The sequence below is a fragment of the Lissotriton helveticus genome, chromosome 6 (genome assembly GCF_964261635.1).
Source record: "Lissotriton helveticus chromosome 6, aLisHel1.1, whole genome shotgun sequence".
Classification (NCBI taxonomy): Eukaryota; Metazoa; Chordata; class Amphibia; order Caudata; family Salamandridae; genus Lissotriton; species Lissotriton helveticus.
Genome location: NC_136067.1, coordinates 562991518 through 563005847, shown reverse-complemented (window position 1 = coordinate 563005847; position 14330 = coordinate 562991518).

The following is a 14330-nucleotide window of genomic DNA, read 5'->3' as shown; positions in this document are numbered from 1 at the left end:
GCGCCTCTACCGCGAAAAATCGCAGGGGACTTTAATATCCCCCTCATCAATCCTAGGGGTCAGGAGGGGTTTACCTTGCCCCCTTTCCTTCATTTCCCCCTTCTTTTTTCACCACATCTTGTCTCTCGAACCTACCGAGAGACAAGATGGCGGCCGCTCCGGACTGTTTACAATGTTGACAGCTATGCTGCCGGTTAGCTGCCCGGTTAGCTGCCCGGTGAGCTGCCCGGTTCGCGTACCGGGACGCGCCTCTACGGCGTAAAATCGTACCGAGAGACAAGATGGCGGCCGCTCTGGACTGTTTAGAATGTTGACAGACACCGGAGAGCCAATCAGCTTCGCTTCGCGAAGTTCCGTTACGCGTCAGGTACGCGAACCGGGGCGCTAACCGGAGCGCTGTCACAGATATATATATTTTTTTTAAACGTTAATTTCTCAAAATCCACTGGAGCACATATATTGAGACATAGCAAAGGCACGTCGGGCAAACCATATCTACAATTTTGCCAAGTTTCATGTAAATCTATTCAGCCGTTCGAGCTAAAAGTGAGTCCAACCGCCCTATGGAAAAATGAATGGGAAAAACGCGTTTTGGGACCCCCCTTTTTTCTCGGCCCCCCCTTGACGAAACCCCCCCAAATTTTCGGGGGCTACTCAGAAACAAACTGTGCCATTTTCCTGAAAATTTCAGCCAATTCCGTCCACAAACGCCAAAGTTATTAGACATAGAATTTTCAGAAATCCCATAGAGAAAAAATCCTAACTATATATACCCACTGGCTATCGCCAGTAGGTAATATACATATATAAACATATATAATCTGCATATCTATATAAATATAAATGCATGCATACATATACATATATGCATACATATGCATGTTATTTACATGAAAGTTTTAAAAACACTAATAAAAGCAAAGCTAAAAAGCCACCTCATTACAAACAGAATGGCTTTAACTTAAACGAGGGCGAGATCTATTGCATTTTCAATGCTTGTTTACTTTGGTTCTATCAAGAAGGCATTCAGATGTGTCACACATTTGCCATAAATTCTGAATGTTAGCACTCTAGTTGCTCATTAGATCACTGTAGTAAAGCTAGTGCTCACCAGGGAAGTCTGCTGCTAATCATGGTTTGCAGCCATTTTCCCTCATTTTTTATCCCGCAGACTTTCAGTCCGCATACCATTATCCCGCAAGGTCATTGACCTCGCATACCATTATCCCGCATTTTTTCAAAACGCATGTGCATTTATCGCGCATGCCTTTACAAAGAATTACGTTTTAAAGGCATGTATGGTAAATGCATTTGCGTTGTGAAAACCACGATGACGAGAGAGGTAAGTGGGTTTGTGTTAATTTTTTCGTGGGTTAGTGATTGTGTAGTGTCGCCAGTAGGTAATATATATATATATATATATATATATATATATATATATATATATATATATATATATATATATATATATATATATATATATATATATTCACTGAAAAAACCATAGGTTTCACCCCAGTTATAGTTAGGAATTAGCATTTAAAAAACCTAATAAATTCACTGAAAAAAACATAGGTTTTACACCAGTTTTAGTTAGCTGGGAGTTTTACTCGCATAAAACCATTGAAATTCCCACGTTATAGTTAGTTGGACTCACTATAACTTGCGCGTGCAATGCACTGCTGATGACGTCACATATTACATCACTCATGACATGGTCAGTGACTTCACTCATGACATCACTGATGACACCATCCAGTGAATGTGTGTCTTTCTGAAAAATAAATATATGTTATATATGTATGTTATTGAATATATTAGTGAATACATATATTAGTGAGTAATGTTTAAATATTTAAATATATGTATTAGTGTTTCAGTTTGTTTAAAAGTGGCTGCATGGGTTGGTGAGTAGCTAAATTTGTATGTATACGGGTTATTAGATTTTTTTTAAATATCAGTATGAGTATCTATATGGTTTGGTGGGGGTATTACTTAGCACATAGATGCATGAATGACTGACTCTCTCTTTGTATGTGTTTTGAAGACAGCATATGTGCAGGACTGTATGGGTGGATGAGTGTGTATGTGTGTGTGTTAGAGAGTGAATGACTGTCTCACTAGTGTCTTTATCAATAACTACATATGTTTTAATCTACTATATGTGAATATTAATGTAAATAAGTGAGTATATGTGAGACTGAGGCATTGTAAGAGTTCCTGTTTAAATAAGTATGTTTTTTTATAAGTGATTGTTTAACAGAGTAAATATATATATGTTTTCTTAGAAGTAAGGTGGTAGTATGTGTATAGCTGTATATGGAAATACATGGATGTTCAATAGTTTATTTGCATGTGTGAGTATGTGTGAGAGTATCTTTTGGATGACTGTCGGTGTGTAACAGGATGTATAGGTGTATCACTACATATGATGAGTGAGTATATGTATGAGTGACTACATAGAACTGTTGGTGAATGAGTGGATGTGTATATAGATGGTGGAATTACTTAATTGGTTGTTGTAACTGGTATGGGTATCTCCATTTTTTGGAAAATTTTAGTTTCTATTTTTGAATATGAGTTTTAAGGGTTACATTACAGTGAAAGGAGGTCTGTCACTCTGTCACAAGGATGGTGTTATCAGTGATGTCATGAGTGATGTCACTGACCATGTCATGAGTGATGTAATATGTGACGTCATCAGCAGTGCATTGCACGCGCAAGTTATAGTGTGTCCAACTAACTATAACGTGGGAATTTCATTGGTTTTATGCGAGTAAAATTTCCAGCTAACTATAACTGGTGTGAAACCTATGGTTTTTTCAGTGAATTTAATAGGTTTTTTAAATGCTAATTCTTAACTATAACTGGTTTGAAACCTTTGGTTTTTTCAGTGAATTTCATAGGTTTTTTAATAGCAAATCTCTATAGGTATAAAAAGTAAAAAATGTTCTAACGAATTTTATATTGTATATTTATGTAATTATTTTTTTTTTTTGCCTTGGGGCGCTCCCGGGGCGCGTACCGGGGAGCGCCCCGGTCAGCGCAATGTTGCGGCGCACCCCGGGGCGCGTACCGGGGCACATACCGGGGAGCGTCCCGTTAGCACTATTTTCGCGAACGAAACAACATCGTGACGTTTGGCGTAGACGCGTGATGCGTCATATGACGCACAGCCTAAGCGCATCCGGAAGCACGCGAGCGCATACGATCGCGCAACGTCTTGACGTGCTTACACTACACGCCCGCGGATGCGCCCCGGAGCGCAACTACGGGCGTGCCCCGGGGCGCGTAGCGTAAGCGCGTCGGGTCATGTGACCTGAAAATAACACTTTCTATTGGTGCAGAACAGTTTTGGTTTCCAAATGAGTAAAGCCCGGGTCATATGACCTGAAAGTAACACTTCTCATTGGTTCAGGACACTTTGTTTTTTGCAAATGATGAAAGACCCCACCTTCTTTCCTTATTCTGACTTTGTCCTTTGACTGAGGAAGACCTGTTTCAGCAATAGAGAGAGAACTATTTTGTACTTTCTAATGGCTACTGTAGCTGCAACAGCTGGAGCATCTGCACCACCACCACCACCACCAAGAGGACCACCACAACAGTACATTGGTGGTCAAGAAGAGGAGGAGGGGGAAGAGGAAGAGGAGGAGGGGAGAACATGGCTGCCTGAACAAAATACCACATACAAGCCCAAATCACACATTGTATGGGAGTTTTTTTCAATCCCAGAGGGCAAGAAAAAAGTGAATGCGGCCAAGGTAACTTGCCTAATCTGTGGCAAACAACTCTCAAGGGGCAACCCAAACAAAAAATATTCCTTTGGTAATAATACCATGATTCGACATATGATCCGAAAGCATCCTAACAACTATTCTTGTGCAGAGCTCAGGGAACTGGCCAGTAACCTCCCCCAGTCTTCAAGGACCACCTCCAAAAGAACACAACCCACTCCATCGGGACCAGAAATAACAGAGATGATGCCTTGTATACAACCACGATTTGCAAATTTTAGAATCACATGTATTGCATGTGGCAAGCTCATCGCCTATGGTGAAAAGAGCATGAAGCTCGTCGTCCTTGCTGGTGACAATCACAAATGCCCCAAAGAACAGCAATTTTTTTCGTTTTTTGCTCCTGTTGAGCCATTTACAATTCCCTGTTTTTTGTTTCCCCCCATAAAAAAAAAAAAAAAAAATTTGAAAAGCCAAAAAAAGTACAAAATGTTCAAAAAAACATTAATAAAATATAAAAAAACAAAAAGAAGAATAAAACCTGTTCTTTTTAGAACTACCTTTCATTCATAAAAATAAACCTATATTTTTAATGAATCTCTGTCAATTTCTTTTTCTTAGGGTACGCGTACCGGGGCGCGTCCCCCAAAAAAATAGAAACAAAATATATAATGAAGGAGTTAGCATGAGGGAAGAACACAAAGAGAGTAATGTTAAGAGAAAGAGAGCTACAGGATGAACACAGAGGGATTGTTTATTACATAGTAAAAAACAGAGAAGGTGTAATAGGGTGAAATTGAGAAAAGTAAAATGACTAAAGGAGCGAAAGAAGGGAAGAGAGAGGAAGAAGACTAAAGTAGAGATAGTGGGAGAATGTGAGTGTGTGTTGAAAGAAAAAGAAAGGACAGTAAATAATTGAGAATGAAGGGTAGTGGCGTAACCGGGATAAATGAAGAACGGTGAGTCAGGGTAAGAAAAGACCAGTTAGTGTAAGTAAAGAGGAGTGAAAGAGGGTGAAAAATTGAATTAGGATAAGACATGGGGAGTGACAAAGAGAAAGGACAAAGAGAGTAAAGAAAACAGTACCTGAATGGGTTTGAGTGAAACAGCAAAGATAGATAAGTAATGAAGTGTGTGTGACTTATAGGGAGTCAGTGGGTGTAGGTCGGGGTGTCGGTATGTAAGGTGTGTCTGTGGGTGTGGCTGTGTGGGGTGTTTTGGTGTGGGTGGAGGTGAGGGTGTGTGAAGTATGTGTGAGGAGTGTATGGGTGTGGGGTGTATATGTGTGCGATGTATGTGTGTGTATGGAATGTGTGTGTGTATGTGAAGAGTGTGTGTGGGGGGATTTTTTTGTGTGTATGAGGTGTGTGTATGATGTGTGTGTGGGGTGTATGTTAGAGGTGTGTGTATGTATTGAGAGGGGGATGATGTGTGTGTGTGTAGGAGTAAAGTAAATAATTAAGAAAAACAGAATGAGTGAAGAAGCAAAGGAAGGGAACAGAGGGTAAGTGAAGTAAAGAATAGGGATTGAAAGAAGTTGAATATGAGAGGGGAAATAGGGAAATTTGAGTAAACATGGAGAATAAGAATAAGTGAGGGAAGCAGAATAAAGACACAGGAGTGAGGTTGTTTGAGAAAATATTAGTGAGCTTAAAGCAAAGGGTGATGACAAAATACATTTTTATAGTCAGACTTACCATATAATAAATGTAACTTTAATTACATTTTTTTACGACACTTTGTATCTGTGAAAGAGAGAAGAAAAAATAAGTTATAATTAGTAAAATGTGTATTTTAAATTAAAATATACAAACGAAGAGGTTAAAAATCATAACAGTGTATTTAGAAATAAAGTAAGAGTGAAGGACACAGAAAGGGAAATAAAGTAAGGTAGAAGGATAAAAAGAAAAAAAAGAAATAGAATGAGAGCAAATTACTAAGAGTAAGGCATATAGATTCACTGACACAGAGGAAGAGAAGAACAGAGAAATGAAATAGAAGATAACTGAGAGTAAGTGAAGAACAGTCAAAGTGAAGGGATGAAGGGAGAGAGGATAATATACAACGATTGAGGGAAATGGAGTCAGGAAGTTAGTAGACAGACACACTAAGAGAAAAACTGAGTGAGGTGGAGTACAATGAGTGACAAAAGGAAATGAGTAAGGAGCAAAAAAAGGAAAGAGAGGAGAAGACGACTAAAAGAGTGGTACTGAGAGAAAATAATTTGGTGATGAAAGTAAAGAGAAGGACATTGAAAGAAAGGAAATGAGGGATAGTAATGGAACCAGAGTAAAAGAAATGGGATGAAGAACGATGAGAGAGTAGCAGTGAAGTTGTTGTAAAAGAAATGATAGAAGGTAGATAAACACAAGTGAACATAACACAAGGAGAGTGAGGCACTGAGGAGATAGAGGTAGTGAACGAAAAATGACTTTTTTTTAACCATTCAAACTACTTCTTACACACAACAGAACCATGCACCCTATCTTTCAGTTTTCAACTATCTGAATCCACCAATCATTGCTTGTGATTCAAGAGCACTGAAACTCCACAGTTTTTTTTGCAAACTCCTACTGTTCCAACTGCCATTTCATTCCTACACTTCATCTGACTGCACCAGAACCTCCTCTCGAATGTACTCTGTCTGGATTATTGGACATAGCTACATTCACTGGGCTCAAAGGTATGCAGCTACCAGAAATTTTCACAACCTTGATTTACCAAATGTGCACATAAAATGGATTGGCCAAAGAGGATTGAGATGTCATCAATTGATACCATTGGTGAAAACCTTTTACCATCTGCCGCACCCTGACCTCATAATTATGCACTGTGGTGGAAATGACCTAGGCACTTTGACTGGGGTAGGTCTGGAGATGGTTTTAAAGGACACCTTTGGGCAATTGATGACACTTTTTCCACAAACTGCCATGGTATATTCCAATATATGCCAGAGACAGAAATAGAACTGGTCCAACCAATTTTGTCCACAATTTGAGAAAGCACGGAAACATGTGAATAAATCTGTTTCTGCTTACATGAGAGACTATGGAATGGGTTCAATATACAACAACAACTTGCGTTACAACATGCAAGATATCTACAGAGGAGATGGTGTGCACTTTTCAGATGAGGGGAATAGAATATTCCTCCTGAATTTAAGATTTTGCACTGGTACCTACTTGTAGGTACCTAAATCAGCCACAGAACCCAAAAGCCCTTTTCAGGGCAACCCTATCTCTGATCTCTCCAAAAGATTATCTTTTTCTAACTTTTTTCACAATTTTTCACCAAAGTACGCTCCCCGGTGAGCGTACCGGGTGCTCCCCCCGCGAAAAATTATTTTTTTTTCCCGCTTATATGGGCCTCCTAAGACCCCCTCAGAAAACCTAGAGGGTCAGGGAGTGCCTACGATGCCCCCTTATACCCATTCCCAACGTTGTTTGTCCTCCATTTTCTGTCTCAAATCTAGCGAAACACAAAATGGAGGACTCCCGTTGCGCTGCCGGTACGCGTACCGGGGGCGCGCACCGGGAAGCGCTCCCAAAAATTTTTTAAAGTTAATTTACATAAAAACCACCGGAGACACTTTCACCAAATATAGAATAGGACATACTACATACCAGTCCCTACCATTTTCCCAAATTCCATTGAGCCATTTGGCCTGTAGCCCTCTCTAAATATCCTGAGGTGAATTACTTGACAAAAACACATCTGAAGTGTTAGAATTTACAACCAATTAAAATGTTACTTTCATTTTCTACTATTATTTCATGACATTTGATTGGTTATGTACATGAATATATATAAAGAAAGAAAGGGAAACACAGCCATTTTGACTACTACTTCCTGAAGTACATTTCAAAAGGATTTTCACTGAGAACTTAAACTTCTTTTTCAAAGGTAAGATGTTATTTTGAAAACTGAAGTATGTTGTGCACTTTAAGTTAATTTGGAAAACATTTTCTGATAGTTATATACTATCCCTCTGTAATAGTTATAGATTGAGATAGGCTTCTCTGTTATAGATATGGATGGAGTTAGGCTTGTCTTGTATAATTATCAATTTACTTAGTCTTTATGATATACACTTTTTTATATTTCTACTTCCAGCCTGATACCATACACTGCCCAAAGATAACTTCACTGTTAAAAAATCAAAACTACCTGTCTGAACTTAAACCCAACAGTGCCCTATCTCTACTGATATATTTATTTTTTATGCAATTTACAGCAACATAATGGAAGGAGATCAAAATAAATGTAATATTTCATTTGAACTTGATCTTCAGGACAACCCAGAGGAAGAGAATAGCGATTCAGATTTTTTGGATCAGTCTCTTGATGAAGAGTTTCTGAAATATGTGAAAGAAATGGAATCATGTAATCCAAATGAGGACATTCCCGACGACATAATGTTGGAAGTCTTATTAAATTTTGAAAAATCAGAGCAATAAATTTATATTTAATAACTAAAAATTGTTCCAGACATTATTCTTTTTTATATGTAATCAATGAAATAGTACCAAAATGAATATAATATAATGTGAGACTTATAGTATACTGTGCAATTTTTTTTGTGTTACATAGTAATTTTGCTCATAGTTACTTCCTTTCTCCCACTTTGTTATCTCCAATGTGTATTTGACATAGCTTTTTCATCTCCTGCCTCCATGTTGTTTCTGCTTTCCTGACAGACTATAGTATAGATTCCATATACCACAATAACTTCTGTAACAACATGCAAATTATCTACAGATGAGACAGTCTACTTTGAATTTAAGACTCTGCATTGGTACCTACATGTTGGTACTTAAATCACCCACACAACACAACAACTCTATGCAGAGCTACCCTACCTCTAAGAACTTTAAATTATTATTTTAGTGTTTCACTGAGTTTTCCCCATGTGTGGGGGGGTGTGGGGGATGTGTGGAGTGTGTCTGTGAGGTGTGTGTGTGTGTGTGTCTGGGGGGGTGAGGTGTATAGGTGTGTGTAGGTGTGTGGGGTATGTGGGTGTGGGTGGGGATGTGGGTGTGTAAGGTGTGTGTGTGGGTGTGGGTGTGTGGGGGGTTTGGGTGTAGGTGGGGGTGTGGGTGTGTGAGGTGTGTGTGGGGTGTGTGTGGGTGTGGGGGGTATGTGTGTAGAATGTGTGTGTATGTGTGGGATGTGTGGATGTGTCTGTGAGGTGTGTGTGTGTGTGTGTATGTGTGGGGGGGGTGTGGGATGTGTGGGGTGTGTCTGTGAGGTATCTGTGTGTGCGTGTGTGTGTGTGTGTTGGGGGGGTGAGGAGTGTGTGTGAGTGTGGGTGTGTGGGATGTGGGTGTGGGTGTGGATGTGTAAGGTGTCGGTGTGGGGGTGTGGGGTGTTTGGGTGGGGGTGGAGGTCTGCGTGTGTGAGGTGTGTGTGGGGAGTGTGTGGGTGTGGGGGTGTGGAGTTGTATGTGTGTGGGTGTGTGTGGGACGTACTTGTAGGTACCTAAAACAGCCACAGAACCCAAAAGCTCTTTTCAGAGCTACCCTACCTGTAATCACTCAAAATGATTATTTTACACTATTAATTTCACTATTTTTCACCAAAGTACGCTCCCCGGTACGCTCCCCGGTGCGCTTACCGGCCTCTCCCCCCGCAAAAATCGAAAAAAAATAAAAAAAAATTCACCCGCGGGACCCTTTTATGGCCCCCACATCAAACCTACGGGGTCAGGGAGGGTCTACCCTGCCCCCTTATGGTCATTTCCCCCTTTTTTTTTGCCACCTCTTGTGTCTCGATCCTACCGAGACACAAGATGGCGGCCACTGCGGACTGTTTCGAATGTTTACAGACACCCGAGAGCCAATCAGCTTTCCGTGCGCAAGTCGCGTTGAGCGCCTGGAGCGCTCGTCGTTGCGCGTACCGGGGCGCAGCTATAGATATAAATTTTTTTTAACCTAAATTATTCAAAATCCTCTGGAGCACTTATCTTGAGACATAGCAAAGGCACATCGGGCTACCAGTCCCTACAATTTTGCCAAGTTTTGTGAAAATCCATTCAGCCATTCGAGCTGAAAGTGCGTTCGACCGCCCTATGGAAATTAACATGGGGAAAACACGTTTTGGGCCCCCACTTTTATCTCGGCCCCCGCTTGACAAATGCCCCGGGAAGGAGCGGAGCGCCGCGAGGCAAAGTTGAGGAAAATGTCAGCAGATTCCTCCACCGCCGCCAAAGTTATTCCAAATAGAATGTTACAATTTCCCTATGGAAATCAATCCTAACTATAACTAACTATAACTAACTACTGGCGACCGCCAGTAGGTAATATATATACATACATATATAAACATATATAATCTGTATATCTATATAAATACAAATATAAATGCATGCATACATATACATATATGCATACAGATGCATGTTATTTACATGAAAGTTTAAAAAACACTAATAAAAGCAAAGCTAAAAAGCCACCTCATTACAAACAGAATGGCTTTAACTTAAACGAGGGCGAGATCTATTGCATTTTCAATGATTGTTTACTTTGGTTCCATCAAGAAGGCATTCAGATGTGTCACACATTTGCCATAAATTCTGAATGTTAGCACTCTAGTTGCTCATTAGATCACTGTAGTAAAGCTACTGCTCACCAGGGAAGTCTGCTGCTGGTATTCAAAGTGCATGTTTCAGTCTGCATGTCAGAATTTGTTTAATGAAATAGAAGAGGATTTGAGAAGTCACTCAAAATGATCCCTAATTTTTCTTTCTGAAGCACTAATCATACTTTCTATGGCAAAATGAACCCCCTCATGTTGTTCCTTTTTAAATTAAATGTTTTCAGACTTACCACTTCATTCCAATCAAGATGGCTTCTGGTGTGTCATACCTTTGTAATAAGTAAGACTGTTAGCGCTCTAGTTGTTCTTTAGAACACTCTGGGACATTCTGTCATTGGGCTATACTTGGGCTACATCTGGGTGATATTTGGGCTGCATTTGGGCTCTTTTGTCTCTGGTGGCCATCTTGGGAGACTGCATGTCAGAATTATTTAATGAAATTGAAGAGGATTTGAGAAGTCACTCAAAATGTGCCCTAATTTTTCTTTCTGCAGCACTAATCATACTTTCTATGGCAAAATATACCCCCTCCTTTTGTTCCTTTTTAAATTAAATGTTTTAAGAGTTACCACTTTATTCCCATCACGATGACTTCAGGTGTGCTATACCTTTGTAATAAGTAGGACTGTTAGCGCTCTAGTTGTTCTTTAGAACACTCTAGGAGGCTGCAGTAGAACACAAAGGAATCAACTGACAGTCTCTGTCCTTGTTGGATGTACATGTTTTACTGAGAATGTCAGACTTCATTCTCACATGACTGAGAAAGATAATGTGAATTTACAGAAAATATGCTTTCAGTTTAGCTTATAGATCCCCTTCCAAACCACTGTGGGAAAATCATGAGATATTAGTTTTCTTTCAAACATGATTCATGATATCACAGCAGAATGCTTTTTCACATGGTAAAAACACCTTAGAACACACCACAATTCCTAAAATGAGTATGGTACAATCAACAAATGATTTATAATGTAACTAAAACCCTCTATTAACTACAATGCTTTTTAATGTGGTGCTATCATGTATATTGGTCCCAAGATGGCTGCCAACACTTCTTGGATGAAGTGCTGACAGCCAATCAGATCAGATGTGTGGTTAGGCTCCGCCCATATATATATATTTTTTTTAACCTAAATTACTCAAAATCCACTGGAGCACATATCTTGAGACATAGCAAAGGCACATCGGGCTACCAGTCCCTACAATGTTGCCAAGTTTGGTGGAAATCCGTTCAGCCGTTCGGGCTAAAAGTGAGTCCAACCGCCCTATGGAAATTAACATGGGGAAAACACGTCAGGTGTGCCATACTTTTGTCATAAGTAAGACTGTTAGCATTCTAGTTGTTCTTTAGAACACTCTTGGACATTCTGTCATTGGGCTATATTTGGGCTACATCTGGGTGATATTTGTGCTACATTTGGGCTCTTTTGTCTTTGGTGGCTATCTTGGGAGACGTATTTGTTATGAAGTTTCCTAATTTCCTCATTTACTACAGTCTCCTCAGTAGGAAATACTTTCAGTTTTTTACTTTGATTCCATCAAGGAGGCATTCAGATGTGTCACACAGTTGCCATGAATTCAGAATGTTAGCACTCTAGTTGCTTTTTAGATCACTGTAGTAAAGCTACTGCTCACCTGGGAAGTCTGCTGCTGGTATTGAAAGTGCATGTTTCAGTCTGCATGTCAGAATTTCTTAATGAAATAGAAGAGGATTTGAGAAATCAATAAAAATGTGCCCCAATTTTTCTTTCTGCAGCACTAATCATACTTTCTATGGCAAAATTAACCCCCTCATGTTGTTCCTTTTTAAATTAGATGTTTTAAGAGTTACCACTTTATTCCAATCAAGATGGCTTCAGGTGTGCCATATGTTTGTCAAAAAGGAGGACTGTTAGCGCTCTAGTTGTTCTTTAGTTGTACAAAAGGGGGTGGTGGTGATGGACGAAGCATCTGAACCAATCAAACACTCATACCCAGTCAACAGATCTGGGTTTAATCCATCACCGTTCTTTAGCCCACTCTGCCACCCCAGTTCAGACATGGCCATATGCAAATCAGTCTGACCCTGTGCCTCATGGGAACAGTCCAGCCCGAACTGCCAAGCCATGCCTTCCCTGGACCGGAAGCAAGCTTCCTAGGACCGGTTTCTGGAATTTCAGCCGTCTTCAGCCAGGCTTGCTTGAATCCAGTGGGAAAGTGAGCAAGGGACTCACGTCTGAGCATACCCTGCCAACTTATGGCGAACAAAGCGGTACATAGGAAACCCTCCCCCTCCTCCAAACCCTCCCCCCATGCCACCCACCCCCCTACCCCTCCCTCTCCCCCTCCCCTGGAAAACCCAACCAAAACACCCATGGCCTTGGCCTTGTGGATGTCCCTAGTGACGGTGCACCTCTCTATTACATTTTACATTACATTGATATCAGTGCCGGGCTGTAATCTGACCTTCCATTATCTAATCACCCTTCTTTGCTTGCTATTCCCCTTGACATTGCTCCAGGAAGACATCCACCTCTTCAGCTCCCCTAAAAGTGTGCAACTTATTCCGCCACATTACCTTTAAAAATGCTGGAAATTTCAATTGTACAGTGGCTCCTAATGCTCTAAGTGGTTCCATACACTTCCCTAACTCCCACTGCCTATTAGCTGTGGCAGGTGATAAATCTGACCTTATACCCACTGCAATTCCATCCACAATTATACTCTTCTGCCTGATACACTTCAATTGTCTTATAGGCGTTCAAGCGGTGTCTGTATGGAAGAGCCTACTGCGTCAGATTTACATTCCAGATCAACAGGTCTTTAAATTGATTCAGAGATGAGACAGAATTAGGTGAGAGATCAAGTCATTATGCAGGGCAATATTCTTTAGGGCTTATTTACAAGACTCTTGCGCGAGTTTTGGGTTACTTTTCTCATGTTGAAAGTGACGCAAAAGTGGCCCAAGGGGCTTGTAAATAAGGTCTTTCATTTCTAATGCATTTAATCGGAGGCATTGCATATCTAGTTCGCTCTGCTTACCTTGTGTAAACACTGTGGCCAATAGAGTTCACAACTTGAACTCATCTTTGGTTGGTCTCGGCATAGTAGACAACAAAGTCCATAACTTTAAAAAAGAAAGATAAATGATGTGAGAGGGAGAGAGAGAAAGAGAGAGAAAACGGCATTAAAACTGTGAGAGAGTGAAAGTTATGGATTGAGCAGTTAATAGTGGAGAAAATACTCGTAGCTCACCTTTTGCCTTGGTTGTGTGTCCAAGTATGTGCTGGTTTATAGTACACTCTCCAGTTTAGTGTTCTGAAATATAGTGTATAGAGTTAGTCATAGTATAGTACATACAAAAATGGAGTAAGGGGCTTGTAGATTTGCCTCTCAGACTGTTGTAATCTATCTATTGTCACTGCTCAGAGGCAATTGTACATTCCTATGCAGTAAAGCTGCTGCACACTACCCACTCTCTCCTTTCAGATGACTTGTCGTTGTTTCGGAAAGAAGTTTTTTTGCTCACCTTGTGCCATTGGCGTGATTCAAAGAGGTTGCACTATGTGTTGTAGCAGCCTTCTCAAACATTGTTACGATGGCCACGCATCATCGCAGAATCCTCGAACGTTGAGTTTTAGAGGTGTTGGGGGGGATGCCAATTTGTGAAACACAACCTGTAAGATAAAAAGGAAGTTAACATTGTGTGTAATTTTTTTATCAAAGGAGAGAGGAAGTGAGAGAGCGACTGCAAAGAATATTCGCTGCCCAACTTTGTCACATGTGTGTGTTTTTCACCACGTGCTGGGACATAATGCACCCTGAAGCTCTACATCTAAAAGATAGTAAAAGAAAGATGTTATGTTTGGTAATTGTTACTATCTTAATATGGAGTTGAATAACATTGGCCTTTCACACACATTCCCTCTCACATTTAAAAGGAACTATTTGTATAGTTCATATTCCGGACGTTTGAGCGATTATAAAAACGTTCCTGCTATTGGAAAAAAAAAATGTACA